The sequence below is a fragment of the Balaenoptera physalus genome (assembly GCF_965194825.1).
Source record: "Balaenoptera physalus genome assembly, chromosome: 10".
NCBI lineage: Eukaryota > Metazoa > Chordata > Mammalia > Artiodactyla > Balaenopteridae > Balaenoptera > Balaenoptera physalus.
In genome coordinates, this window is record NC_138889.1 from 70,089,945 (window position 1) to 70,117,589 (window position 27,645).

The window sequence follows — 27,645 nt, forward strand, 5'->3', positions numbered from 1 at the left end:
TTCTTGTAATATTATTACGTAGATTCTACACTTTTCAAATAGGCAGATTTGGGGAGTGGTATGAATAATCCAGGAATAGAATAGTAAGGTATTTTTTGAGACAACAATCCAGAATGAATCCAATCAGATCAGCATTATCTGCTTCCAACTAGTCACCTTATTCCAAGGGCATTGCCCAGAGCTCCCGGAGCTGCCTTAGGGGCCTGTTGTATGTCTTTGGTTCATCATTTTTAGTCAAAGCCAAGTGCAAGAATGGTCTTTGCTGCACTGCCACGGCCAAAGGTCAGAAACAAATGTTCATCAAAAGGGGACTGGCTAGCGGAGCAACTAAGCCTGTGTGCCACAGCTACTGAGCCTGCACCCTGGAGCCCGTGACCCACAACTGCTGAGCCCGCGTGCCACAACTACTGAAGCCCGCACGCCTAGAGCCCGTGCTCCGCAACAAGAGAAGCCACTGCAATGAGAAGCTCACGCACCGCAACGAAGAGTAGCCCCCGCTCGCCGCAACTAGAGAAAGCCCGCGTGCAGCATCGAAGACCCAACGCAGCCAAAAATAAATAAATAAATTTTAAATATATATATATATATATAAAGGAGACTGTCTAAATTAATTATGATACATCCAGCCAATGGAATGCCAAATAATCATTAAAAAAAGAATGATGTAGCAAGAATAAACCAGTGTTGTTAGAGACACATATTGAAGAAATAGATCCTCGTCATAGCGATTATCTCTGGGGAGGAAAACTAGAGGCAGAGGGGCAAGGGAAAGCAAGAAGTTTTGTTTTCATCATCTAATTTTTATACATGTTGCATTTTGTACCTTGTATTACCCATGTACACAATAATAAAGTAATTGATTTTTCCAAAATACATTCAGAGTCCAGTCCAAAAAAAGATGGTTGAACTAGCTATATAATTCAAACAATTATAATCACTAGCATTCTCATCTGCTGAGCACTTAACCTGTATCAGCCTTTATATTAAAGCTACTTACTACACATTTATCTTATTTTCTCCTCAAAGCAATCTTATGAAGTAGATTTTACCATCTTTATTTTAGAAATGAGGACACTGTGACTCAAAGAGTTTTTAAAAGTTGCCTAAGGTTACACAATCCACACAAGGCAAAAGTGGGATTCAAACCTAGGTTGAGCTAACTTTTTCCATTGGCCACTGGGGGCCTCCTACCATCACTCAATGAGACTGCATCTCCATCCTCACTCTATTCCCAGGGCCTGGCAGAGTACTTGGCACACAGGAGGTGTCTAATACATGCTGAATGAATGATAAACAGAAAGCAAAACAGTGAGAGCAAGACTCAGACAGAAATTCCCTAAAAGGAATGTTACACATGTTTGAGCATCTTAGAATTGCAGGATAACATCCCTCTGAGGTTACTTGGAAGACAGCAACCTTCATTTGGACGGCTATATTCTGCTGTGTTTGCTGAAAAAAAATAGTCACGTTGTTTTTAGTCACACCTCACAAAGCCTCATTACTTCAAAATGCTTTCTGCTGGAAGAGGATTTCACAACAAGGAGAACCAGAGAATGTGGTTTTCATTAGGCTACCTTTAAAAATAACTGTCTTTCAGATGGGATCATATGAACAAATAAGTATTTCTCTTTTGTTTTATCTTCTGTTTTTCTTCATGATTGTTGGAAAATTCCAACAAGCTTAGCCATTCATTTCAGGGTGAATTTGGGACCCAAACAGTTAAATATCAGCCAATTTGGCTTCCTTGCTGCCTCCCAGCCAAGGAGATGAATGGAATGTTCATGAGGTCGCTTGGCAGGCATCCACATTCCTATGGGAACGTTGCAGCAGGGAGAGCTTTGGGACACTAAGAGGCAAATGTGTGGGAGTTATGGGGCAAACTGCAAATGATCCAAAGTCTCAGAAAAATGTGTGGAGTGCCACTGGCCCAAGGATGCTTTGCAGAGGACCAGCTAAGTCTCCACCCTTGCTCACATCCCTGACACAACAGGAATCACACTGTTCAGTACTTTCCTACAGCCTCCCAGGAGCGGAATGGTACGGGCCACTTCCCTCACCACTGCAGATGGAAGCTTATTAAAAGAATTTCATCAAAGAGTCTCCCACTTCTTCAGCTGATCTTTATATTCGTTCCTCTTTCTCTCATCCTCAAGAAAATGACTAGGGGAATGTGCCCAACCCCGTCTTCCCCACCCCCGAAGCTTTCTCTGTCCTTCCCCAAGAAAGGGACTCAAACCCAATGCATTTTCATTTTCCTGAAGTGCTTCCTTGTGTCGTTTAAAATGTACTCGAGAGACCAGGTGAGCTCACCAGATTTCCACATTATGACCCCCTCCAGCTTTTAGAAAAGGCTACATTTAATGGAGGATGATGGTAGAAGTGGGATTTTCTGTCTAAAATTAGAAACTGTGATATTCATGTTCTCCCCCAAAGAGCAACTCATGAGAAATTTTCTTACCACCCCACTAAAAAGGAAGCTTGAGCCTAGAGCTAGGCATCCAGAGACTTCTGTGTGTCTCCCAAACATCTCCTGTGCTGGTCATACTGAGAAATGCTCCCTGCTGGGAGCCCTGTGCTCTGATTCCCCTTCCCACTTGGTGGCATTGGTACCAAGGAGTGGTAAACACTTGAGAAGAGTTCTCTGTAGTAAGCTGGGCTGTTAAGACATTTTTATCTTGGCACCATTAGGCTAGGACATGGATCATCTTAATCTCCAGTGTTTTCAAAAAGACACCTTTCCATTTCATCTCCAAAGGCTAAGAGATAAACTACTAGTAGGTCACTGGCTTTGTTGGTGAGGCCCTAACTAATTAATGTCCCTGAAGGCAAAACTATCAGTCTCTCCCAAGGCCAGCAAGCCAGGCTAAGATGACAAGGAAGGACTATCTGGGGGAGAAACAGTAGTTTCTAGGGAGGGAAACAGCATCCTGGCTTTGTTGGTACCATAGGGCACCAAAACCTTAGAAGCCTTCAGGACCAGAACAAAAAGCATAAAGGAATAAAATGGCATGGAAATTACTTTAGTATAATATAATATTAATATAATATAGTCATCTGCTCAGCCCATAATCTAGCTTCCAGAGAAGCTGCATTTCTTTGGCCACAAAAGTAGCCCTTGGCTACAGCATTATCTGAACATATGCCCTGTTCCCCACCCCCTGGCTAATTGATCACTGATGGACACCTGACCCAAACTGAACAAATCAGATTCTCTGTCCAGGAGTTTATATTTGGGATCCAAAGATGCTACATGTCCCAGTTAGCCATTTGAATTGAAGAGATGTATTTTAGCAGCAGTGGAGTAGCCATCTTTTGTCTTGTAGATAGAGAGGCCTAAAACCCCTTCTGTAGAAAAAGAAGAAGAAGAATGGACTGACCAGGTGAACAAAAGCAGAGAGAGACCATGTAGAGTCAGACAGCCCCTGAACGACCCTGACCGTGGCTCCTAAGGGTATCTTTCCTCAGGCCTGGTCACATCCTTGGATTCTACAAAATCCATCTATTCTTATAATAATCCCTCTCCCCCTATTTTCTTTGATTAAGCTTGTATGAGTGGGTTTCTGTTACTTATAACCTAAAGAACATTGGCTAAGGCAGAAGCCCAGAAAGGTCCACAGGCCAAGGTAGGAACAGAGAGCGTTTAGGTAACATTTGTAAGGTGAAGTGGTCGACCTGGGCGTCAGGATGGAACTGCAACTGTCCTCACCTCGTCTAGACTGCCCTCCTCCACAAACCCTGAAGAGTTTGTTGTTGTTGTTTTCTTACACAACTAAGATATATATACATATATACACACACACACACACACACATATGTATATACTCTTAGTAAAGTTCCCAACAATATAAAAGTATATAGAATAAATACAGATGTCTCTCATCACTTACCTAATCATAGATCCTACCTCCAAGATTACCTTTGCTCCTATGTACCATATTTCATGCAGACTGAAATGCCATCAATTGTCAGATACCTGCTCATTTCTGAGATGTTAAAAGATGAAAGGAGATACAGTAGTATGTTGGGTATCTTTTCACATATTTTTCTCAGCATTCCACATATCCATGGATTTTTGTATGGTTATTAGTTTCTATCATTAATACATTCATTCCAAGCACATTGTTCTTCAACTGCCTTCTGAACACTTCTTGAAGCATCTTCCTTTTCAGTAGAAGATTTTGTTCTCTCCACGACTGTATCTTGAGTGCTAGAACTGTCCCTGGAACATGGTAGGAACTCAAGAAAGAAAGAAAGTTTCAACTAATGAATGTCCAGCCTCTTTTGTTCTAATGTCTACATGGTTTGCAATAGTATTTACTCGACCTTTCCCCATTAAAGTAACCAGAATGGTTACTTTATTCAAAGAGATGGTTCCTTCCCATTTTTTTTTACCTTTTACAAATAATACTACTTACAAATAATACCGAATATCCTGGCTCCACTGTGTTTATAGAACAGAAATGATCATCATCATTGAGTTACAGATGCTATTATAAGCACTGTACATGCATTAACTTATTTAATATTCTTGAAAGCCATCTGAGGTTGGTGCTATTATTATCATTTCCATTTTTCAGATGACAAAACTGAGAAAAAAAGAGGTTAAATGATTTGCCCCCAAAGTCAGCAGGGAATAAGTTAACAGGCAAGAATTTAGATCCCAGGCAACCTTGCTCCAAAGGCCAGGCTCCTATCACTGTGCTCCTTTGTTTGGCTGGATATCTTGAAGTTGAATTGTTATGTCTGACGGAAAGAACATTTGAATCCAAAAATGCTGCATCATTTTAATTCCCTCCCTCACTGTTTGAGAATAACTGCTTCCCACCACCCCGGCCAATAATGGATGCTATCAGTTTTTAAGTCATTTTAAAATATAGGTAAAAAATAGTATTTCAGTATTCATTTTATTTGTATTTCCAGATTTACTGTGACATTAAGCTTGATTTCCATTGATTATTGGCTATTTGTATTTTTCCTATGAATTGCCTGCTCATTTTCTTTGCCCACTTTTTCTATTGGGTTCTCTGTCTTTTAGTTATTGATTTTTAGGAACTCTGAGTATTATAATAAATGTGACAAAAAGTTTCACCTAGGCCATTTCTTTGATATGATATAGTTTGTCACACAAAAGTTTTTAAAATCTAATGAATTAAATTCATCCGTTTCTTTCCACATATGGCTTCTGACTTTTGTGTCCTCTCCCACTCACAATGATGAAGGATTCTATTTTCTTCTTCTAACATTTTATTTTTAGGTTTAACTCTATATTCCATCTGGAACCTATTTGGGGATAAAACTTGGGCTCTAACTTTTTAAGTGAAGACCCAGTGTTCCTATCACTATTCTTTGCTCTGTTTATCATACATTAAATTTCCATAAATGCAAGGATCTGTTTCTAGACCTTCTGTTTCATTGTTTTAATGGTCTATTCCTGAGCCACAGTATGTATATAAAGCACAGAGACACAGTCAGCACATAATTAATGTCAATTATCTCCTTCATCTCTTGTTATCCTTCCTATATTCTTTTTCTCTTCACAGTTCCAATCTATAAATTCATGCCTCTGTTATTTTTCTTATCTATTTAGAATCTTTCACCCTGAATTTTAGGGTACACATCTGACTACCCTCGTCTCTAATGAAATGAGATAATGTGGTCACTTAACCAAATCATTTCTGTGTAGCTTTATAGCTGTAAATAACACAGCTCCCTCCCAGTCTTATTAAACCAGCCAATCTCTCCTCATTGATCAGAATAAAAAACTGTTGAATTTCTTCAGGTCACTTCTTAGGGTTCCTGGAGATAAAATCATTCACAAGTCTGCTTGCCAATCATTCTGCTGTTAGCTGAACCTGAGGTTTTGGGAAAAGATCCAGAGAGACAACTCCCCATCATGGCTATAGTGCCATTTGTTTCCTTTCTGTTGTTGGTTCAGATGGGATCACTGGATGTCTCCCCATGGCCATGTGACCTGCCACAAAGTCCCACAGGTGTCCTCACCACCGCCAGGTTTATTGATTCTCACTCAAGTGACCCACGTTCCACCCCTGCCCCTTCTCATAGGGCTGTTTCTGTGAATGAAGGTGATTCTTCTGTCAGCATATTCCAGTCCAGCTCCAGCCTCCACAGAGTCAGTGACACTATGAGATCCCTCTCAAGTCATGAATAAAAATCTCACATTTAGGGGCTTCCCTGGTGGCGCAGTGGTTGAGAATCTGCCTGCCAATGCAGGGGACACGGGTTCGAGCCCTGGTCTGGGAAGATCCCACATGCCGCGGAGCAACTGGGCCCGTGAGCCACAATTACTGAGCCTGCGCGTCTGGAGCCTGTGCTCCGCAACAAGAGAGGCCGCGATAGTGAGAGGCCCGCGCACCGCGATGAAGAATGGCCCCCACTTGCCGCAACTGGAGAAAGCCCTCACACAGAAACGAAGACCCAACACAGCCATAAAAAAAAAAAAAAAAAAAAAAATCTCACATTTATTCTGCAAGTTACCTATTTTCTGCACATTGGTGTTTTAATATTTGGGGCCATAATAATCTAGTCCCTATTCACTGTTTCTCCGTATAATGCAGAACATCTGGTTAAGAGCATGGCCCCAGAAGCCAGTCGGCTCTGTCTGATCCCAGCTGCCCCCTCAACCAGCTGTGCAATTCAAGCCTCTGTCTACCTCAGTTTCCTCATTTGTCAAATGGGGGCGATGATGACAATAAACCCATCTTATAGAGCTGCTGTGAGGCTAAATAAATTAATAATTATACAGTACTTGGAACAGTGCCTGACACATAATAAAGCCCTGGAACTATTTGCTAAAATAAGTTAAACGAACCATAAAGCCTTTCCTACATTTTCATTAATCTCCCCATGTCATTCCTTCTACTCCACATAAAAATTGCTTTATTTACATTTCTCTCTCCTTAAATATTCATGTGAAAATATTCTTTAGCTGTATCAGCTAGGCTTGGAACATATATGCTTTTTCCCATCCTCCATAGATGCCCTGCAGATTTCTGAGATTGATAAGCCCATAGAAATAACAGTAGTGAAAGTACAATAATAATAATAAAGAAGTTTGCAAGGCCTGTATGAAGAAAACTTTTAAACTCTCCTGAAGGAAATAAAGGATTTGCTTGAGTGAGTAGGAAGATTCAGTATCATAAAGATGTCAATTATCCTTGAGTTAATTTGTAAATTAACTCAATAAAAATACCGATAAGTTTTTCAGAACTAGGTAAGGTGATTCTAAAAATTATGTGAAAGAGAAAAACAAACATATCCTGGAAAATTCTGAAAAAGAAGAGAAATGAGGAGGGAACTATACTTAGCAGATTAAAAAACTTTTTTATAGAGTCTCATGAGCTCTCGGTACATGAAGTCACAGACTGACCAGTAAAACAGAAGAAGAAATTAGCCTTTAGTGTACAATAAAGGAGACATCTCAAATCATGGGGAAAGATGAACTATCCAGTGATGGTGTCGGGGGCAGTTAGTAGCCGTCTTGAAAAACCATAGCAGTCAATTCTCATCAGCAGTAGTTACATTCTATAAAAATACTGCCAACACTGAATTAGTGAACACTGAACCGCTTTTGCTAGGAGAAATACAGGGTTAGGGTTCTGCAAGCCTCTGGTCACAACAATTTCATCAGCTGATCAACAGATATCTTGTTTTATGTGTCTTTCTGTTTAAAGACACCTTATTAATATACATTGTTGACTCAACATTTAACTCATGGCCAACAGCACTATAACCCATGCCTGAACAAAGCTCATCTAGCACCCATATTTTCCCTGTAAGGCACTATAATAATAAGCTTCTTGTGCTTGAGAACACTAGATAGCACTTCAGCGCTACACTTGGGGGTCATTTTAAACAGCGAAATTCCCAACAAACACAGCACGGAAACGCGAAATGTGGTGCTAAATAGACCACAGAAAGGACATTCGTTTCCAGGACTAGAGCTGAAACAAGAAAGCAGAGCATCATCTTGGTCAACCTCAGCTGGCAACATGCACATGACAGGCAACTCAAATTTCCGCCACTCCTTATATGTCCACAAGTGACAGCACAAGCACTGTGAGTATTGATTTTGGAGTTACAAATACATTTTAGCAAGTAGATGAATTTGTAAATGCAGAATCTGTGAATAATGAAGATAGATGTAGTTAGAACCATGTCTCACATTACATACTAGGATAAATTCCAAAGCATCAAATCTTGAAGTGTTAAAAAAAGTAATCATAAAGTATTAGAAAAAATAATGGACATTTTTCTTTATAACCTTGGAATGGAGAAGAACTTTCTAATCAAAGCACAGAATCAAAAAGCCACAAATAAAAATTGTTAAATTTGACTGCAGTAAAAGAAACAAAAACAACTTTAAGACAAAAAAGAACTACTCTAACAGAAGTCAAACTTAACTTATTAAACAATCAAAATAACAAAAGATAAATGAAAAATTGGGAAAATATTTGCAATTCTTATAAGAACAGAAGGCTAACCTCCTTACAAAATAAAATGTCCTAGACATTGACAAGAAAAAAACTAAACTCCAATTTTAAAAAAACTGAAAAATGATATGAAAAATTCAAAGAAAAATTATATAGACAGTTCACAAATCATATGATAAGGTGCTCAACTTTCATAATAAAAGGAATGTAAACTAAAGCTATATTTAGATATTATTTCTCATCAGACTAGCAAAAATCCAAAGGATTTTAGAATGGTGTGATGACACTGCTTTGAAGAAACAAGCATTTTATACATTTCCATTGGGGGTTTTAATGGTACAAACTGCAGTGAGGACAAGTTGTCAGTAATTATCAGCATTCAAATGAATATAACCTTTGACCCAGAAATTCACTCTTAGGAATTTATCCTATACTTAGGCACATGCAAAATGACCAATGGACAGAGTTATTCATTGCAACATTGTTAGCATTAGCCAAAGATTAGAATGTCAATAAAATAAGGATTAAATACATGGTTATTTAAACAATGGAAGACTGCAGCTGTAAAAACATATGAAAAAGTTCTTTATGGATTAACACAAAAAGATCCTGGAGATATCCTGTTAAGTGAAGAGCAAGATGCAGAAGAATATTCATGTTATCCTTTGTATTAAGAAGGAGAGAAGAAAAAATATTATGTGCACTGGCTTGCATATGCATAAAAATTCAATGAAAGGATTATTAAGAAACTAATAACAATGATTACCTATTCATAGTAATGGAAACTGAGCAAATATAGGAATAAAGTGGGAAGGAGCTTGTTTTAGAATTACCGATATTCAACCCTTGGAAATGTATACCATATTCAAAAAATTAAGTAGAAAATTTTATTTAAAAATGGAAGCTGGATAGATTGGATTATAAAATGAAGGCACATTATCCTTTTATTGACACAAAATCAGAAAGGCAATTAGAAACTCCAGGAAGGGGAATTCCCTGGCATCCCAGTGGTTAGGCCTCACTGCTTTCACTGCTGAGGACCCGGGTTCAATCCCTGCTTGAGGAACTAAGAATCCATGAGCCGCGCAGCATGGCCAAAAAAACAACTCCCGGAAGAAAACAAACAAAAATACTATATACAAAAGTCCTGGTCCAAACTGCAAGCAAACTAAAATTCATCGTGATATTTGTAGATGATATGCTATATGCAAAGTGAATCCATTTAGCCTTGATCCTTAGGACAATGTTATTCAGGACCTATCCATTCTCTGGATCCCAGATTCTTGAGCAGTCAAATCAGGTCAGTGGGTACCGATTTAAATTCAGCCCCTCCTGTGACACACTCAGTGAAACTAAGATCAATGACATTCAAAAGGGAAGTTGTCATGACTGGAGAGTCACTGTGTGGCCCAGCCACCTTGTCTTTTTGTAAAATTACTAAACTAACTGTTAAAATTAACACTAAATCTAACTGTAAACAAAAACACCTTTCTTTAAAACTCACACACTTCTCTAACAAGTAATAATCTAAAAACCCAACGTCGCTTTGGTCATTCTACCAGCCCCAGCAGGCTCTGGGAAGACAAGGATGATTCAAAGACACAATGGAATAATGTAACTATCTTTGTGAAAACTCCCTGGCCGTCACCAGCATAGTTTAGCTTCTCTTCACAGTCAGGCTGTGATAAGAAAAGAGTTGTGTGCCAGAGAGTTCCATCTCATTTTCTCTCCACTCTTGCTGGGGTTTCAAGAGTTGCCATCCAGACTTTCTCTACCTGATTCAGACAATCCCTGAGAGGTCCCTGAGTACAGCGGAAGCCTTAGTTTATGGATATATGTGTGTAATTACAGCATTTCATCGTGGAATAGACTCAAGAGCAGTGGTCAGCAAACTACAGCCCACAGACCAAATCTGGCCAGCTGCCTGTTTCTGTAAATAAAATTTAATTGCAACATGGCTACATCCATGCATTTACATATTGTTTATAGCTGCTTTCATACTACAATAGCAGAGTTGAGTAGTTGCAACAAGAGCACATACAGCCGGGGCTTCCCTGGTGGCGCAGTGGTTGAGAATCTGCCTGTCAGTGCAGGGGACACAGGTTTGATCCCTGGTCCAGGAAGATCCCACATGCCGCAGAGCAACTAAGCCTGTGCACCAGAACTACTGAGCCTGCACTCTAGAGCCCGTGAGCCACAACTATTGAGCCCACGTGCCACAACTACTGAAGCCGCGCGCCTAGAGCCTGTGCTCCACAGTGAAAGAAGCCACCGAAATGAGAAGCTCGTGCAGTGCAACGAAGACCCAACACAGCCTAAAATAAATAAATAAATTTTTTAAATAAAAGAGAACACACAGTCTGCAAGCCAAAAATATTTACTACCTAGGCTTTTACAGAAAAATTTCACTGAACCCTGTGCAAGAGTATCTAGGGCTGGCATCCAGCAGATTCCCACTGACAAAATCAGACAGACATGTAGCCTGAATTGCCACTACAAATCCTGCTTTGGAGGTATAGCTATAGATAAAATAATCATTATTATCATACATAGTAAGTATATATATGTATATGTCTGTGTGTGTATATGTATGACAGCACACTCTCACTACAAAATAACAGTAAGATCCGGAACAAGAGGTTCATTCAAAGGGACTGTAGTAATCTTATCCTCATTCTTCTTTCTCACAAGAATCCAGTGCATTCTCCACACCTAAGGGAGGCAGCATAGTGTAATGCAAATAGCAGACAGATCCAGTTGAAAGCAGCCCTCTCACATCCTGGTTCCCCAGCTCAAACAGTGAGACACCACATGTGAAGTGCACCACACATTGTCAGCACCCAGTAAGTGGTGATTATTAGTTTTACCTCACCTATCCCCTTCTGCCTGGATCCCACTATTCTTTTCTTGCTTTTTTCATTCCCTGGTCCCATTTCCCAATCACCATTTCCTTTAATTACTGCCAATATCTTTATTAAAACCCTTTCTCTTATCGGTATTTAGGTACTTAAAATTTATTTATTTGGCTGCGTCAGGTCTTAGTTGCGGCACGTGGGATCTTTTGTTGCGGTGTGCGGGCTTCTCTAGTTGTGGTGTACAGGCTTCTCTCTAGTTGTGGTGTGCAGGCTCCAGAGCATGTGGGCTCAGTAATTATGGCACGCGGGCTCTCTGGTTGTGGTGCATGGGCTCAGTAGTTGCAGCACGTAGGCTCTCTAGTTGTGGCACGCAGGCTTATTTGTCCCGTGGCATGTGGGATCTTAGTTCCCCAGACAGGGATTGAACCCATGTCCCCTGCATTGGAAGGCAGAGTCTTAACCACTGGACTACCAGGGAAGTCCCAGGTACTTATTTTTTAACTGCAAATTATTGAAGGCTGGAAGCTTCACTAAGTTGCCACTAACAGGCTTCCCTGGTGGTGCAGTGGTTAAGAATCTGCTTGCCAATGCAGGGGACATGGGTTCCATCCCTGATCCAGGAAGATCCCACACATTGCGGAGCAACTAAGCCCGTGCACCACAACTACTGAGCCTACGCTCTAGAACCTGTGAGCCACAGCTACTGAGCCTGCGTGCCACAACTACTGAAGCCCATGCACCTAGAGCCCGTGCTCTGCAACAAGAGAAGCCACCACAGTGAGAAGACCATGCACCACAATGAAGAGTAGCCCCCGCTCGCCACAACTAGAGAAAGCCCTTGCGCAGCAACAAAGACCCAATGCAGCAACAAATTAATTAATTAATTAATTTAAAAAAGAAAAAACTTGACACTAACTAGTAATCAAAAAGAAGTCATGTAGTTATCTGGAAGAGATATATTTTCTATCTATCTATCTATCTATCTATCTATCTATCTATCTATATATATACTTTTAATAGTTAATACCATGAGAAATAAAGAGAAATATCAACATCCTAGAAATGAAGAAGAATCTGAAAATCAGAACAATAAATATGAGAAGTGACTCTGTGAAGGTCCTTGAGGAAGGGAGGTGATGCTAGTTTCAGTAATCTAGGGATTTGGGTTTCAGCACCAACATAAGGACAGAAAAGCCTTCTGTAATGCTAGGAGTTAGAAATGAGATATCTACACAAGGAGAAGTTTTCTACACCTCCTAAGGGAGGGAGAAAACTATCTATTAGCATGTAAGGATCATAAGAAAGTTTGTCAGTCTTTTCTTAGGCTCTGGATTGAAAAAGAGGAAAAGTCTCTTTTGACAATTCAAAAATGAGAGCCCGCAACGTACATGGCTTTGGACTTTGAATTTATACTCTTCATGCGATCTGAGGACATCAAAGATGTCCAGTGGCTGAACACAATTATTTTATATATTTTGTGAGCTTATCTTCTGTGGGTTTTTAATCGTGGGAATACTGTACAGTTGAGAAATTAACATAATCCAGTATAAGGGAATACAAAACTACCCTGGAAGGACATGCCTTCAACACTGGCTACACAGGATTCCAAAAAAAAATCCCACTAACAATGAGCTCATAATAAAAGATAACAATGTTAGATGTTTGAAAACATAACACCATGAGTAAACAGTATTCACCACATAAAACACAAGGTAATCATTTAAGTCTTAGATACAGTCTGCATCCATAAAATAGATACTTTTAAAGTTATTAAAGATGAGAACTTCCACTTCTGGTCAATATGAAGTAACAGAGATGGGATATGCTTTTCATCTGAAACAATCCAAAAAAGGACACCATATATGAAACAATGGTTTTCAGATATTGGACATCAGGCAGTTCTGGACAGTGACACCTGAGAGAGAAGGAACATAGAAGATAAGTCCAACAATTGCCTCAGCTTACTGCTTGGAGGGAATTTCCTGGCCACAACACAGGAAGAGAGAGGGGAGGCAGAGGCTTGCAGTTTCCTTACACTGAGAAGAGAGAGCTAGAAGACAGGGAGGCTGAAGTGGCTAGAGCTCCCAGGACAGAGAACCAGAGAAGAGGAAGATCAGGCAAGAGAGAGCTCCAGAGATCATCAGTGCCTCTTGAGTCTTCAGCTGAATACAGACCAGAGCATGTTTGTGAGAAAACTACCGAAGGATGGGGAAATAATCAATCAAAAATAGCAGGGGGAAAACCCTCAAATCTCACATCAAGCCAGAAATAGTTCATTTTCCTACCAGCCAACATGAAAAACCTTCTAATTCATAGGCATTGAGTATAATACTTAGAAGGATGCCACTTCATTAGTAATATCAAGATTTAAAACAAAAAAATACATAGTGATGGATAAAGAGAGACACAATAATAATAAAGACAACAATTCATCAAAAGGAAATAATCCTTGACTTGAGGAGATGTAACTGAGAGCCTGGGGAGACCAAGGTGAATAATATCTGAAGGACAGAGTACAAAAGAAGACCAGGCATCACAAAAAGAGAGCTCTGGGGTCTGCAGGGAGTCTCCTTGAATATTCAACTGAGTATGATAAGCACATGTGTGTGAGGAGACTAGACAAGGCTGGGGAAAGAACCATTTAAAAGATTTAGAAGTAACAATGCCCAGTGCTCTCACATAGCTAGGAATAGTTCCCACTAGCCAGGCTGGGAAACCTTATGATTCTCAGAGTGTGAGGTAGGATACACAGAAGACACTTGTACCAATAGTGGGGAATAATTAGTCCTCTACTGAACACTGCTTTAGCTTTGACTAATAACTCTTAAAAGCAAATCCTGAAAGGCTTCAAGTAACTTAACTGTGTCCCAGATCAAAGGGTGAGAACAAAAATATCCAGCACCCATCAAGGAAAAAATCACAATGTCTGGGATCCAGTAAAAAATTCCCAGATACAAAAAAGGAGAAAAAGGTGACCTATAATGAGATAAAATAAATACATACATTAAAACCAAAGCAGAACTGACACAGATATTAAAATTACCAAACATAGTCATTAAAACAGTTACAATGACTAGATTCCACATGTTGAAAAATAGTTAAGTGGAGATATGTAAGATATTAAAAAAAGAACCAAATAAAACTTCTAGAGAAGAAAACTACAATGTGTGAGATGGAAAATACACTGGATAGGATTAATGGCAAATTAGATTTTGTAGAAGAAAAGTTTAATGAACCTGAAGATGGAACAATAGAAACTATACAAAAAAAAAAAGAAACTAGAAAGAAAAGAGAAATTTTCTTAAATGAGCATAGCATCAGTGAGCTATGGAAAGACTTCAAGGGACCTAATAATGTTTGTAATTGGAGTCCCTGAAGGAGAGGAAATGTAAGAGCAGAAAAAATATATCCAGAAATAATAACAATAATTTTTCAAAATTTGATGAAATCTATAAGCCCACAAATCCAAGAATCTCAGCAATCCACAAATGCAAAAAAAAATTAAGAAAAATATACCAATGCCCATCATAAATTGTTCAAAACCAGTGATAAGAAAACTTAAAAGCAGCCAGATTTAAAAAAAACAAAAACAAAACAAAACAATATGTTGCATCACACTTTCTGATTTCAAACTATATTACAAAGCTATAGTCATCAAAACAGTATGGTACTAGCATAAAAACAGACACATAGATTGGTGGAACACAACAGAGAGTCTAGAAATAAACCCATGCATATATGGTCAATTAATTTACAACAAAGGAGCAAATAATATACAGGAAAGGACAGCTTCTTCAATAAGTGGTGCTGGGAAAACTGCACAGAGCCAAACATAAAAGAATGAAACTGGATCACTATCTGACACCATATACAAAGATAAACTCAAAATGGATTAAGGACTTGAATGTAAGACATGAAGCCATAAAACTCCTGGAAGAAAACATAGGGAGTAAGCTTCTTGACAGTGGTCTTGGCAATGATTTTTTGGATTTGATACCAGAAGTGAAGGCAATAAAAGCAAAAGTAAATTAGTGGAACTACATCAAACTAAAAAGCTCTGCACAGCAAAGGAAACCATCAACAAAAATGAAAAGGCAACCTACTGAATGAGAGAAAATATTTGCAAATCATATATTTGCTAAGGGGTTAATATCTAAAATATACAGAGATTCATAAAACTCAATAGCAAAAAACAAATGAACAATCCAATTAAAAAACAGGCAGCAGAAGTGAACAGACATTTTTTTCTCACGAAGACATACAAATAGCTAACAGGTACATGAAAAGGCACCCAACATCATTAATCATCAGGAAAATGCAAATCAAAACCACAGTGATATTACCTCATACCTGTTAGAATAGCTATTATCAAAAAGACAACAGATAACATGCATTGGCAAGGATCAGATAAAAGGGGACCCTTGTGCACTGTTGATAGGAATGTAAATTGGTGCAGCCACTGTGGAAAACAGTATGGAGTTTCCTCAAAAAATTAAAACTAGAACTACCATATGATCCAACAATCTCACTTCTATGTATATATCCAAAGGAAATGGAAACAGGGTATCAAAGAGATATTTGCACTCCCATGTTCATTGCAGCATTACTCATAATAGCCAAGACACAGAAACAACCTAAGTTTCTATCAACGGTGAATGGATAAAGAAATAGATAGATACACACATATATACATACATACATAGGCAGATATACATATACACATACATCAATACACACACAATGGAACATTATTCAGCCATTAGAAGGAAGGAAATCCTGCCATTTGCAACAACATGGATAGAACTTGAGGGCATTATGCTAAGTGAAACAAGCCAGAGAAAGACAAATACTGCATGGTATCACTTACATGTGTAATCGTAAAAAAAAAAAAGTCAAACTGTTAGAAACAAAGAGTAGAAAAGTTGTTGCCAGGGCTGGGGGTGGGCGAAATAGGGAGAGGTTGGTAAAATGCTATAAATACTGACTTATAAAAAGAATAAAGTCTGAGGATCTAATGTAAAACATGGTGATTATAGTTGATAATACTGTATTTTATAATTGAAATTTTCTGAAAGTAGAATTTAATGTTCTCACCAAAAAAATGATAATATGTGAGGTAGTGAATGTGTTAATTAACCAGATGGTGGGAATCTCTTCACAATGTATATGTATATCAAATTATCACAATGTACACTGTAAATATCTTACAATTTATTTATCAACTATACCTCAATAAAGCTGAGAAAACCAATATGTAACATATGGGGAACAAAAATAACTTGCCAGAAACAATGCAGAGTAGAAGACATCAGACAACATCTTTAAAATGCTGAAAGAAAATAAACATCAGCCTAGAATTTGATACCCAGCAAAAACATCTTTCAAAAACAAAGATGAAACAGATTTTATTCAGATACTCAAAAGCTAAAAAAAAAATTACTACCAGCAGACCCACACTACAAGAAATAGTAAAAGAAATCCCTCAGGCAGAAGCAAAAAGAAATAACATAAAAATATGGATCTGCACAAAGGAAGAACGAGCACTGCAAATGGTAACTACATAGGTAAATACGTAAGATTTTTCTCTTATTATATAAATTACTGTAAAGGAAATGACTCTTTAAACAAAGGCAATAACTAGTTAATGTGGGTTTTATAACACATGTAAAAGTAAAACTTATGACAACAATAGCACAAAGTTTAGGAGGAAAGAGATGGAAGTATACTATTGAAAAGTTCTTATACTATATGTGAAGTGGTATAATATCACTATAAGGTAGAATGTGATAAGTCAAAGATGTATATTATAAATGCTAGAGCAACTTCTAAAATAATAAAAAAAAATAAAAACTATAATTAATAATCTAACATGAGATAAAATGGAATCACAAAACATATTCAATTTATCCAAAAGGAGTTAGAAAGAGAGGGAAAAAGGGAACAAAGAAAAATGGGACAAATAGGGGGAAAAAAGGAAGATGATAGATTTAAACATAACTATATCAGTAATCATATTATGTTAAATGGTCTAATTGCCCTAATTAAAAGGCAAAAATTGTCAGATTGGTTAAAAAAAATTGTGAGGCCCAATTATATGCTGCGTATAAGAAACTCATTTCAAGCATAAAGAGCAGAGGTCGCCTTCCCTGGTCTTCTTGCCAGAAGGAAAAGGTTTTCTCTGAGTTTTACTCTTCATATTACAGTTCTATAATTGGGGCCACCCTTGGGTTAAAGCTGGGATACAAAGGAGGAAGCAAAACCAGAAAATTCAATCTCATATTGATTGCTCTGCAAGATCTGACTTCCCTCCTCAATCTGAATATTATTTCTTTTATTTTTCAGAGTCTTTAAGTAATTTTTAAAATTTCTATTCAGAGTTATTAGTTTGTAACCTGTGGAAAACATAGGCTGTAGTGGACTTAATCCATCTTGACCAACGCTGGAAGTTACGAATATCTTTTTAAGGCAGGCGAAGTTTATGAACATACTTTCGATAGTGGCAGAGAACAATAAACTGATAAACTCATGAAAAAATACTGACATTCATTTATAATAATGAAATGGCAGTTAATGTGATAAAATTTTTACACAGCAGTTTGGCAAATTTTTTTTATTATCTGATAACATCAAAGAGTGGAAGAAGATATATGGAAACAGGAGCTCTTATATTTTAGGTGGAATTATAAATTGGTATAACCAATTTCTAACCAAAGACAAAATAGAGATTAAAAGAGCTAAGAGAATATCACATGCAAAATCCATAGGTACAAATTTGAAAATCTACAGAAAACAGATAATTTTCTAACAAAATAAAAATTGTCAGCATTAACTTGAGAAGAAACAAAGTCTGAATAGACCAATTATAAAAGTGGTTGAAAAATGACAAAAAATCTACCATTGAAAATGGCACTAAATCCAAATGGGTTTAGAACTGAGCTTCATCTAAGCTATAAGACAAATTATTATAATTCTATTTAAATTATTCCAAGCCACATAAAAATACAGAAAACTCTCCAACTCATTTTACTAGCAAATATTTTAACAACCAAATTGGTTACAGACAGTACAAAACAAAGATGATTGAGCTCACCCATTTATTTAGAAAGAAAAGTTCTAAACAAAATATTAACAAATAAAATGCAGCCATGTACAGTAAAACCATATGACCAATTGGTATTTATTTTAGAGATTCAAGGATGGTACAATAGGAAAAGATTGATCAGCATAATCCATTACATAAAGACATCAAAGGAGAAAAACTGTGTCATCATTGAGCTTCTATCAACATCTGTCAAGATGTTCAAGACTAATAATCATTAAGAAGCATAGCTGAGAGAGACAGAGCACCTAATTATCTTTTAAGTTGAATTCTGATCGTGTATGATCAGCACCTTGTTCATCCTTCTTGATTACATAAACCGATACATTTCTCTTTTAGTTAAATTTCTCTTAATTACATAAACCAATACTTCAGCTAGTTTGATTTGGAATGCTGTCACTTGAAATTGTGAGTACATATTAATAAAGCATCAACAGAAAAACCACTAAAAGAAAAGATTATTCAATAAGATAGTCACATACAAAATAAATATATTAAAATCAATAGAGAATCTTCACACATTGCTGGTGGGAATGTAAAATAGTGTAGCCATTCTGGAAAACAGTAGGGGAATTTCTCAAAAAGTTAAACATAAGATTACCATACAACCCAATCATTCCATTCTTACATATATATCCAAGAGAAATAAAAACACACGTCCCTGGAAGCAACCTAAGTGTCCATCAACAGATGAATGGATAAAGAAGATGTGGCACATATATACAATGGAATATTACTCAGCCATAAAAAGGAATGAAATTGGGTCACTTGCAGAGATGTGGATGGACATAGAGACTGTCATACAGAGTGAAGTAAGTCAGAAAAAGAAAAACAAATATCGTATATTAATGCATATATGTGGAATCTAAAAAAAAAATGGTCATGAAGAACATAGGGGCAAGACAGGAATAAAGACACAGACCTACTAGAGAATGGACTTAAGGATATGGGGTGGGGGAAGGGTAAGCTGGGACAAAGTGAGAGAGTGGCATGGACATATATACCCTACCAAACTTAAAATAGATAGCTAGTGGGAAGCAGCCGCATAGCACAGGGAGATCAGTTCAGTGCTTTGTGACCACCTAGAGGGGTGGGATAGGGAGGGTGGGAGGGAGGGAGACACAAGAGGGAAGAGATATGGGGACATATGTATATGTATAACTGATTCACTTTGTTATAAAGCAGAAACTAACACACCATTGTAAAGCAATTATACTCCAATAAAGATGTTTTAAAAAATAAATAAATAATAAATTAAGTAATTAATTAAAAAAAACAACACATGTCTCCACAAAGACTTCATGCAAATGTTCATAGTAGCATTATTTATAAATAGTCCGTAACTGAAAACAATCTAAATGTCCATCATTGGTGAAAAGATAGACAAAATGTGATATAAACATACAGTGGAATACTATTTGGCAGTAATAAGAAACAAACTGCTAACATAGGCTACATCACAGATAAATCTCAAAAAACATTGTGCTAAATGAAAGACAGATACTTGAGACTACATATTGTATGATTTACTGATATGAATTGTTTAGAAAATTTATAGAGACAGAAAGTAGATTAGTGTTCACCTGGGGCTGGGGATGAGAACAGGGATGAACTGTAAACAGGCATGAACGATCTCACTAGAGGAAGGAAAATATTCTAAAAATAATTTATGGTGATTGTTGCACCACTCAGCAACATTACTAAAAATCATCAAAATGCATGCTTGAAATGGGTGAATTCTACCATACTGTAAAATTTATCTTAATAAAGCTACTAAAAAATTTAAAATAAAGCTAATAGATTTCTGATATACAAAAATAATCAAGTAAAATATATGACAGAAGAAAACATTCCATTCACAATCATAGAAAATCATAAATTATCTAGGAATGCTGTAACAAGAAATGTTTGGAACTTGTTGGAAGCTATAAAATTCTACTAAGAACATTAAATCTTGAATAAATGGAAAGAGATATCTTGTTTTTTAAAAGTAAATTTCACCATAATAAATTTTTCCTAACTTAAACTATAATTTCAGTGTATTCACAATCAAAATCCCAGAATTATTCTTTTAGAAGGAATTTGAAAACATGATTCTTAAATTTACCTAAAATCATAAACATGTGAGACAAGCCAGGAAAATTCTTAAAAGAACAAGAAATAGAAACATGTCATAAAATACATTATTATCAGAAGGCTATCATCCTTAAACAGTAGAATAGAATTTAGAGATATATCAATGGAATGGAATAAAAGTTAGTAAATCAGCAAATAAATATGCAAATTTAATATATTATAAATCAAAGTTCAAAGCAAAGGGGAAAACATAGAATATTCAATACATGGTGTTTGGACTGGTGTCAAGACATTTGGAAAAACACAAAGTGTGATTCTGACCTCACTTCATATGCCAAAATAAAATCCAGATGGATGCTATTTCTATAATTGCTGAGTAGAGAAGACTTTTCTAAGCATTTCACAAAGATCATTGTCTATAACAAAAAGGTTGATACATTGGATTGCATTTTAGCTAATAGTATTTGACAGCTCACCCTGTACGATGCATTTTTCTAAGCTTTTAAAAACTAGTAACGTGGACTTCCCTGGTGGTGCAGTGGTTAAGAATCCACCTGCCAATGCAGAGGACACAGGTTCGAGCCCTGGTCCAGGAAGGTCCCACATGCCGCAGAGCAACTAAGCCCGTGTGCCACAACTACTGAGCTGGTGCTCTACAGCCCGCGAGCCACAACTACTGAGCCCGTGTGCCACAACTACTGAAGCCTGCGCACCTAGAGCCCGTGCTCTGCAACAAAAGAGGCCACTACAATGAGAAGCCCATGCACCGCAACGAAGAGTAGCCCCCGCTCACTGCAACTAGAGAAAGCCTGCGCGCAGGAACAAAGACCCAACACAGCCAAAAATAAATAAATAAATATTTTAAATAATAATGAAAAAAATAAAAACTAGTAGCGTATTTAATCCACACAACAACCCTATGATGTAGGTACTAGTAGTAGCCCTATAAATAATCCTATTTTGTGCACGTCCTCATAGTCTCTCAGCCTCACATCTCCTGCACTCTCAGCCATTTGCTCTGCTTTGCTCAACACCTCAGCCAAAGGACTTCTTGTAGGCCCTGTGGTCTTGATGCCTGAGGCTGGCCAACCACTTACCTGGAGTCTATGGCTCCTCCCACAACCTCCAGGCTCAGAGGAAATACCACTCCACAGGGTAAGGGATCCGGTTGCCCACAGTTGCCAAAAAGCCTGATGATGCAACAGAGAAGGAGGGAAACTTAATTCCCAGTGGGACAAATGTTGACCCCCAGGAAAAAACAGGAAGCTGGAGGATAGAATCCCTCCCCTTCCTCTTACCCACTGACTGTTCTGAGACTCAGGTTGTCATTCAGCCTATCTGGAGACATCTTGCATGGCTGACAGACTCACCAGCTAAGCCACTGCTTATGTCTTTGTAGCTCATCAAGAGACAGTGGCCAGGGTAGTGAGACATTACTTTGCGTTGCTTCCCACACTGCCTGGCCTCACTTTCCTTTGCACTCATTCTTGCTATTCTGGGATTACACCTCCTTTATAAAGCATTAGCACTTAATCCTTGTCCCAGTCTCTGTTTATCAGAGAATCTAGAGTAGGACATCCATCTTTTTCTCATGAGAAAACTCACAGAGAGGTAAAATTACTTGCCAAAGATCATCCAGCTAGTTATTCACAAAGCTTGGCTTTGAACCCAAGGAAATTCATTAATCTTATGGAATATAACTCTAAAAAAGAAAAAAAAAAACCAAGACCAAAAACAACAGTGAGCACCATCCTTACTGTTGAACTATGGAACACTATTTTGGGGACTGGGAACAAGACAAGACTGCCTTATTCTACTTATTACCACCTCTGTTCAGTATTACACTGGAAATCCTAAATCATTATGGCAAGCAAAAAAACAAAAGAAACAGCATTGATATTACTCACAGATGTTATGATTGTATATGTAAAACAAATTTTTAATCTATATGTAACTTATTAGAATTAATAAACTTGAATTAATAAAATATTATTGAATACAAGGTCAATATACAAACCTCAATTATAGTTTTATATATCAGCAACAAAACACAAATACTGCTTTCAATAGCATAAAAAATACCCAGGAATAAGTCTTACAAAAAATGTGCAAGGCACTCTCAAAACCATAGAACATTATCAAGAGAAATTAATAAGGACTACTCCAAAATGGAGATACATATCATACCAATGAATTATAAGACTCAATATTAAAATGATGTCATTTCTTCTCAAATTTATTCATAGATTCAAAGTTTTAGCAATTTTTTGTTTTGGAGGTATTTTGCGTGTGTGTGTAATAAATGGGTGCAAACGATCAAGAATAATCAAAATGCCCTTGAAGCAAAACAAATGAAGAGGGACTTGTTCTAACAGAGGATAAGCTACAGGAAATTCAATACAGTATTGACACAAAGGTTGAAAATAATGGAAAAGAATAGAACCCTAACTCAAACTTATGCATAAGGAAATAGGCCATAATAAATAATACACTCTTGGACCCTTACTTCATACTATACCTAAAATGAATCCTAGGTAAAGATTAAATGAGAAAAGTAAAACTATACCACTTTCAGAAAATAATATATCTTCATTATTTCACAGTAGGAAAGGCTTTCTTAAGATGCAAAAAGGAAAAAAACACAGAGAAAAAAGTAGATATTCTAAAACATGACACAAATGAACCTATCTAGGAAAAAGAAACAGATTCACAGATGTAGAGAACAGACTTGTGGTTGCCAAGGGGGAGGGGGGTGGGGGAGGGAAGTATTGGGAGTTTGGGATTAGCAGATGCAAACTATTATACACAGATGGATAAACAACAGGTCCTACTGTACAGCACAGGTAACTATATTCAATATCCTGAGATAAACCATAATGGAAAAGAATATAAAAAAGAATGTATATATATGTATAACTGAGTCACTTTGCTGTACAGCAGAAATGAAAACGACATTGTAAATCAACTATACTTCAATAAAAAATTTAAAACAAAAGAAAAGAGACCTCCAGAGGGCTTCCCCAGTATTTTACTCCTGACCTTGATTGGTGGTTACATGGGTGTTTTTTTCTATTTGTTAAAATGTACAGTTGCACAACTCTGTGACTATACTAAACACCATTGAATTGTATACATTAAAGGGCTAAATTGTATAGTTGTAAATTATATCTTAAGCTGGGTTTTTAAAAGATATATGTTTATTAAAGTGAAAAGCTAGGCAGGGAGACCTTCAAGATGGCGGAGGAGTGAGACGTGGAGATCACCTTCCTCCCCACAAATACATCAGAAATACATTTATATGTGGAACAACTCCTACAGAACACTTACTGAATGCTGGCAGAAGACCTCAGACTTCCCAAAAGGCAAGAAACTCCCCGTGTACCTGGGTAGGGCAAAAGAAAAAAGAAAAAAGCAGAGACAAAAGAATAGGGACGGGACCTGCACCTCTGGGAGGGAGATGTGAAGGAGGAAAAGTTTCCAGACACTAGGAAGTCCCTTCACTGGCAGAGACAGGGGTGGCAGAGGGGAAGCTTCGGAGCCACAGAGGAGAGCACAGCAACAGGGGTGCAGAGGGCAGAGCAGAGAGATTCCTGCACAGAGGATCGGTGCCGACCAGCACTCACCAGCCCGAGAGGCTTGTCTGCTCACCCGCCGGGGCGGGCGGGGGCTGGGAGCTGAGGCTCGGGCTTCGGTTGGATCCCAGGGAGAGGACTGGGGTTGGCTGCACGAACTCAGCCTGAAGGGGGCTAGTGCGCCACAGCTAGCCGGGAGGGAGTCCGGGAAAATGTCTGGACCTGCCTAAGAGGCAATAGACCATTGTTTCGGGGTGCACGAGGAGAGGGGGTTCAGAGCACCGCCTAAACGAGCTCCAGAGATGGGCGTAAGCAGCTGCTATCAGCTTAGACCCCAGAGACAGGCGTGAAATGCTAAGGCTGCTGCTGCCGCCACCAAGAAGCCTGCGTGCAAGCACAGGTCACTATCCACACCGCCCCTCCTGGGAGCCTGTGCAGCCTGCCAATGCCAGGGTCCCGTGATTCAGGGACAACTTCCCCAGGAGAACACACTGCGCGCCTCAGGCTGCTGCAACGTCACGCAGGCCTCTGCCGCCACAGGCTCGCCCCGCATCCGTACCCCTCCCTCCCCCAGGCCTGAGTGAGCCAGAGCCCCCGAGGCAGCTGCTCCTTTAACCCTGTCCTGTCTGAGCGAAGAACAGATGCCCTCAGGAGACCTACACGCAGAGGTGGGGCCAAATCCAAAGCTGAACCCCAGGAGCTGTGCAAACAAAGAAGAGAAAGGGAAATTTCTCTCAGCAGCCTGAGGAGCAGCGGATTAAATCTCCACAATCAACTTGATGTACCCTGCATCTGTGGAACACCTGAATAGACAACAAATAATCCCAAAATTGAGGCGGTGGACTTTGGGAGCAACAATATATATTTTTTTTCCTTTTTCTCTTTTTGTGAGTGTGTATGTGTATGCTTCTTTGTGTGATTTTGTCTGTATAGCTTTGCTTCTACCATTTGTCCTAGGGTTCTGTCTGTCTGGTTTTTGGGGGGGGAGGGGTTGGGGGTTTTTTTAGTATACTTTTTAGCACTTGTTATCATTGGTGGATATTTTTTTTGATTTGGTTGCTCTCTTCTTTCTTATTTTTATTTTTTTATTTTTAATAATTATTTTTTATTTTAATAACTTTAATTTTATTTTATTTTATTATTATTTTTTCTTTCTTTCTTTCTTTTCTTCTCCCTTTTCTTCTGAGCTGTGTGGCTGACAGGGTCTTGGTGCTTGGGCCGGGTGTCAGGCCTGTGCCTCTGAGGTAGGAGAGCCGAGTTCAGGACATTGGTCCACCAGAGACCCCCCAGCTCCAGGTAATGTTAAACGGCAAAAGCTCTCCCAGATATCTCCATCTCAACTCTAAGACCCAGCTCTACTCAAGAACAAGCAAGCTACAGTGCTGGACACCTTATGCCAAACAACTAGCAAGACAGGAACACAACCCCACCCATTAGCAGAGAGGCTGCCTAAAATCATAATAAGGTCACAGACACCCCAAAACACACCACTGGACGCGGTCCTGCCCATCAGAAAGAAAAGATCCAGCCTCATCCTCCAGAACACAGGCACCCGTCCCCTCCACCAGGAAGCCCACACAACCCACTGAACCAACCTTAGCCACTGGGGGCAGACACCAAAAACAATGGGAACTACGAACCTGCAGCCTGTGAAAAGGAAACCCCAGACACAGTAAGTTAAGCAAAATGAGAAGACAGAGAAACACACAGCAGATGTAGGAGCAAGGTAAAAACCCACCAGACGAAACAAATGAAGAGGAAATAGGCAGTCTACCTGAAAAAGAATTCAGAGTAATGATAGTAAAGATGATCCAAAATCTTGGAAATAGAATAGACAAAATGCAAGAAACATTTAACAAGGACCTAGAAGAACTAAAGAGCAAACAAACAATGATGAAAAACACAATAAATGAAATTAAAAATTCTCTAGAAGGAATCAATAGCAGAATAACTGAGGCAGAAGAAGGGATAAGTGACATGGAAGATAAAACAGTGGAAATAACTACTGCAGAGCAGAATAAAGAAAAAATAATGAAAAGAATTGAGGACGGTCTCAGAGACGCCTGGGACAACATTAAACTCACCAACATTCGAATTATAGGGGTCCCAGAAGAAGAAGAGAAAAAGAAAGAGACTGAGAAAATATTTGAATAGATAATAGTTGAAAACTTCCCTAATATGGGAAAGGAAATAGTTAATCAAGTCCAGGAAGTGCAGAGACTCCCATACAGGATAAATCCAAGGAGAAACACACCAAGACACATATTAATCAAATTATCAAAAATTAAATACAAAGAAAAAATATTAAAAGCAACAAGGGAAAAACAACAAATAACATACAAGGGAATCCCCATAAGGTTAACAGCTTATCTTTCAGCAGAAACTCTGCAAGCCAGAAGGGAGTATCAGGACGTATTTAAAGTGATGAAGGGGAAAAACCTACAACCAAGATTACTCTACCCAGCAAGGATCTCATTCAGATTCGACAGAGAAATTAAAACATTTACAAACAAGCAAAAGCTAAGAGAATTCAGCACCACCAAACCAGCTTTACAACAAATGCTAAAGGAGCTTCTCTAAGTGGGAAACACAAGAGAAGAAAAAGACTTACAAAAACCCAAAACAATGGGCTTCCCTGGTGACGCAGTGGTTGGGGCTCTGCCTGCCAATGCAGGGGACATGGGTTCAAGCCCTGGTCTGGGAAGATCCCACATGCCACGGAGGTGCTGGGCCCTTGAGCCACAATTGCTGAGCCTGCGTGTCTGGAGCCTGTGCTCCGCAATGGGAGAGGCCACAATAGTGGGAGGCCTGCACACCGTGATGAAGAGTGTCCCCCACTTGCCACAACTGGAGAGGGCACTCGCACAGAAATGAAGACCCAACACAGCCATAAATAAAATAAATAAATAAACATAGAACAAAACCTGTAAAATAAATAAATAAGTAAATAAATCATTTTAAAATGTGGGGGGAAAAACCCCTTGTTTAAAAAAAAAACCCAAAACAATTAAGAAAATGGTAATAGGAACATATGTATCGATAATTACCTTAAATGTAAATGGATTAAAGGCTCCCACCAAAAGACACAGGCTTCCTGAATGGATACAAAAACAAGACCCATATATATGCTGTCTACAAGAGACCCACTTCAGACCTAGGGACACATACAGGCTGAAAGTGAGGGGATGGAAAAAGATATTCCATGCAAATAGAAATCAAAAGAAAGCTGGAGTAACAATTCTCATATCAGACAAAATAGAATTTAAAATAAAGACTATTACAAGAGACAAAGAAGGACACTACATAGTGATCAAGGGATCAATCCAAGAAGAAGATATAACAATTGTAAATATTTATGCACCTAACATAGGAGCACCTCAATACATAAGGCAAATGCTAACAGCCATAAAAGTGGAAATCGACAGTAACACAATCATAGTAGGGGACTTTAACACCCCACTTTCACCAATGGACAGATCATCCAAAAGGAAAATAAATAAGGAAACACAAGCTTTAAATGACACATTAAACAAGATGGACTTTATTGATATTTTTAGGACATTCCATCCAAAAACAAAAAAATACACTTTCTT

The 27,645-nt window shown here is 38.4% G+C and overlaps 3 long non-coding RNA genes across 3 annotated transcripts in view; all 3 read right to left on the minus strand.

Annotated features, from left to right (window-relative positions):
- The window catches only part of LOC309667525, a 616,044-nt gene that overhangs the window by 103,098 nt on the left and 485,301 nt on the right, over window positions 1-27,645 (minus strand). The gene's annotated exons all lie outside the window — the stretch shown is intronic.
- LOC309667519 overlaps window positions 1-27,645 on the minus strand; it is a 373,680-nt gene that overhangs the window by 3,718 nt on the left and 342,317 nt on the right. The window contains exons 2-3 of the long non-coding RNA XR_014267798.1: window positions 23,808-26,860; window positions 21,578-21,670 (exon numbers count right to left, since the gene is read on the minus strand). This is a non-coding gene — a long non-coding RNA (uncharacterized lncRNA). The remainder of the gene's footprint in view (window positions 1-21,577; window positions 21,671-23,807; window positions 26,861-27,645) is intronic.
- LOC309667523 lies at window positions 11,788-14,851 on the minus strand. Its single transcript, XR_014267802.1, has 2 exons — window positions 12,317-14,851; window positions 11,788-12,284 (listed from the first exon to the last, which is right to left on the minus strand). It is a non-coding gene; the product is annotated as an uncharacterized lncRNA (long non-coding RNA).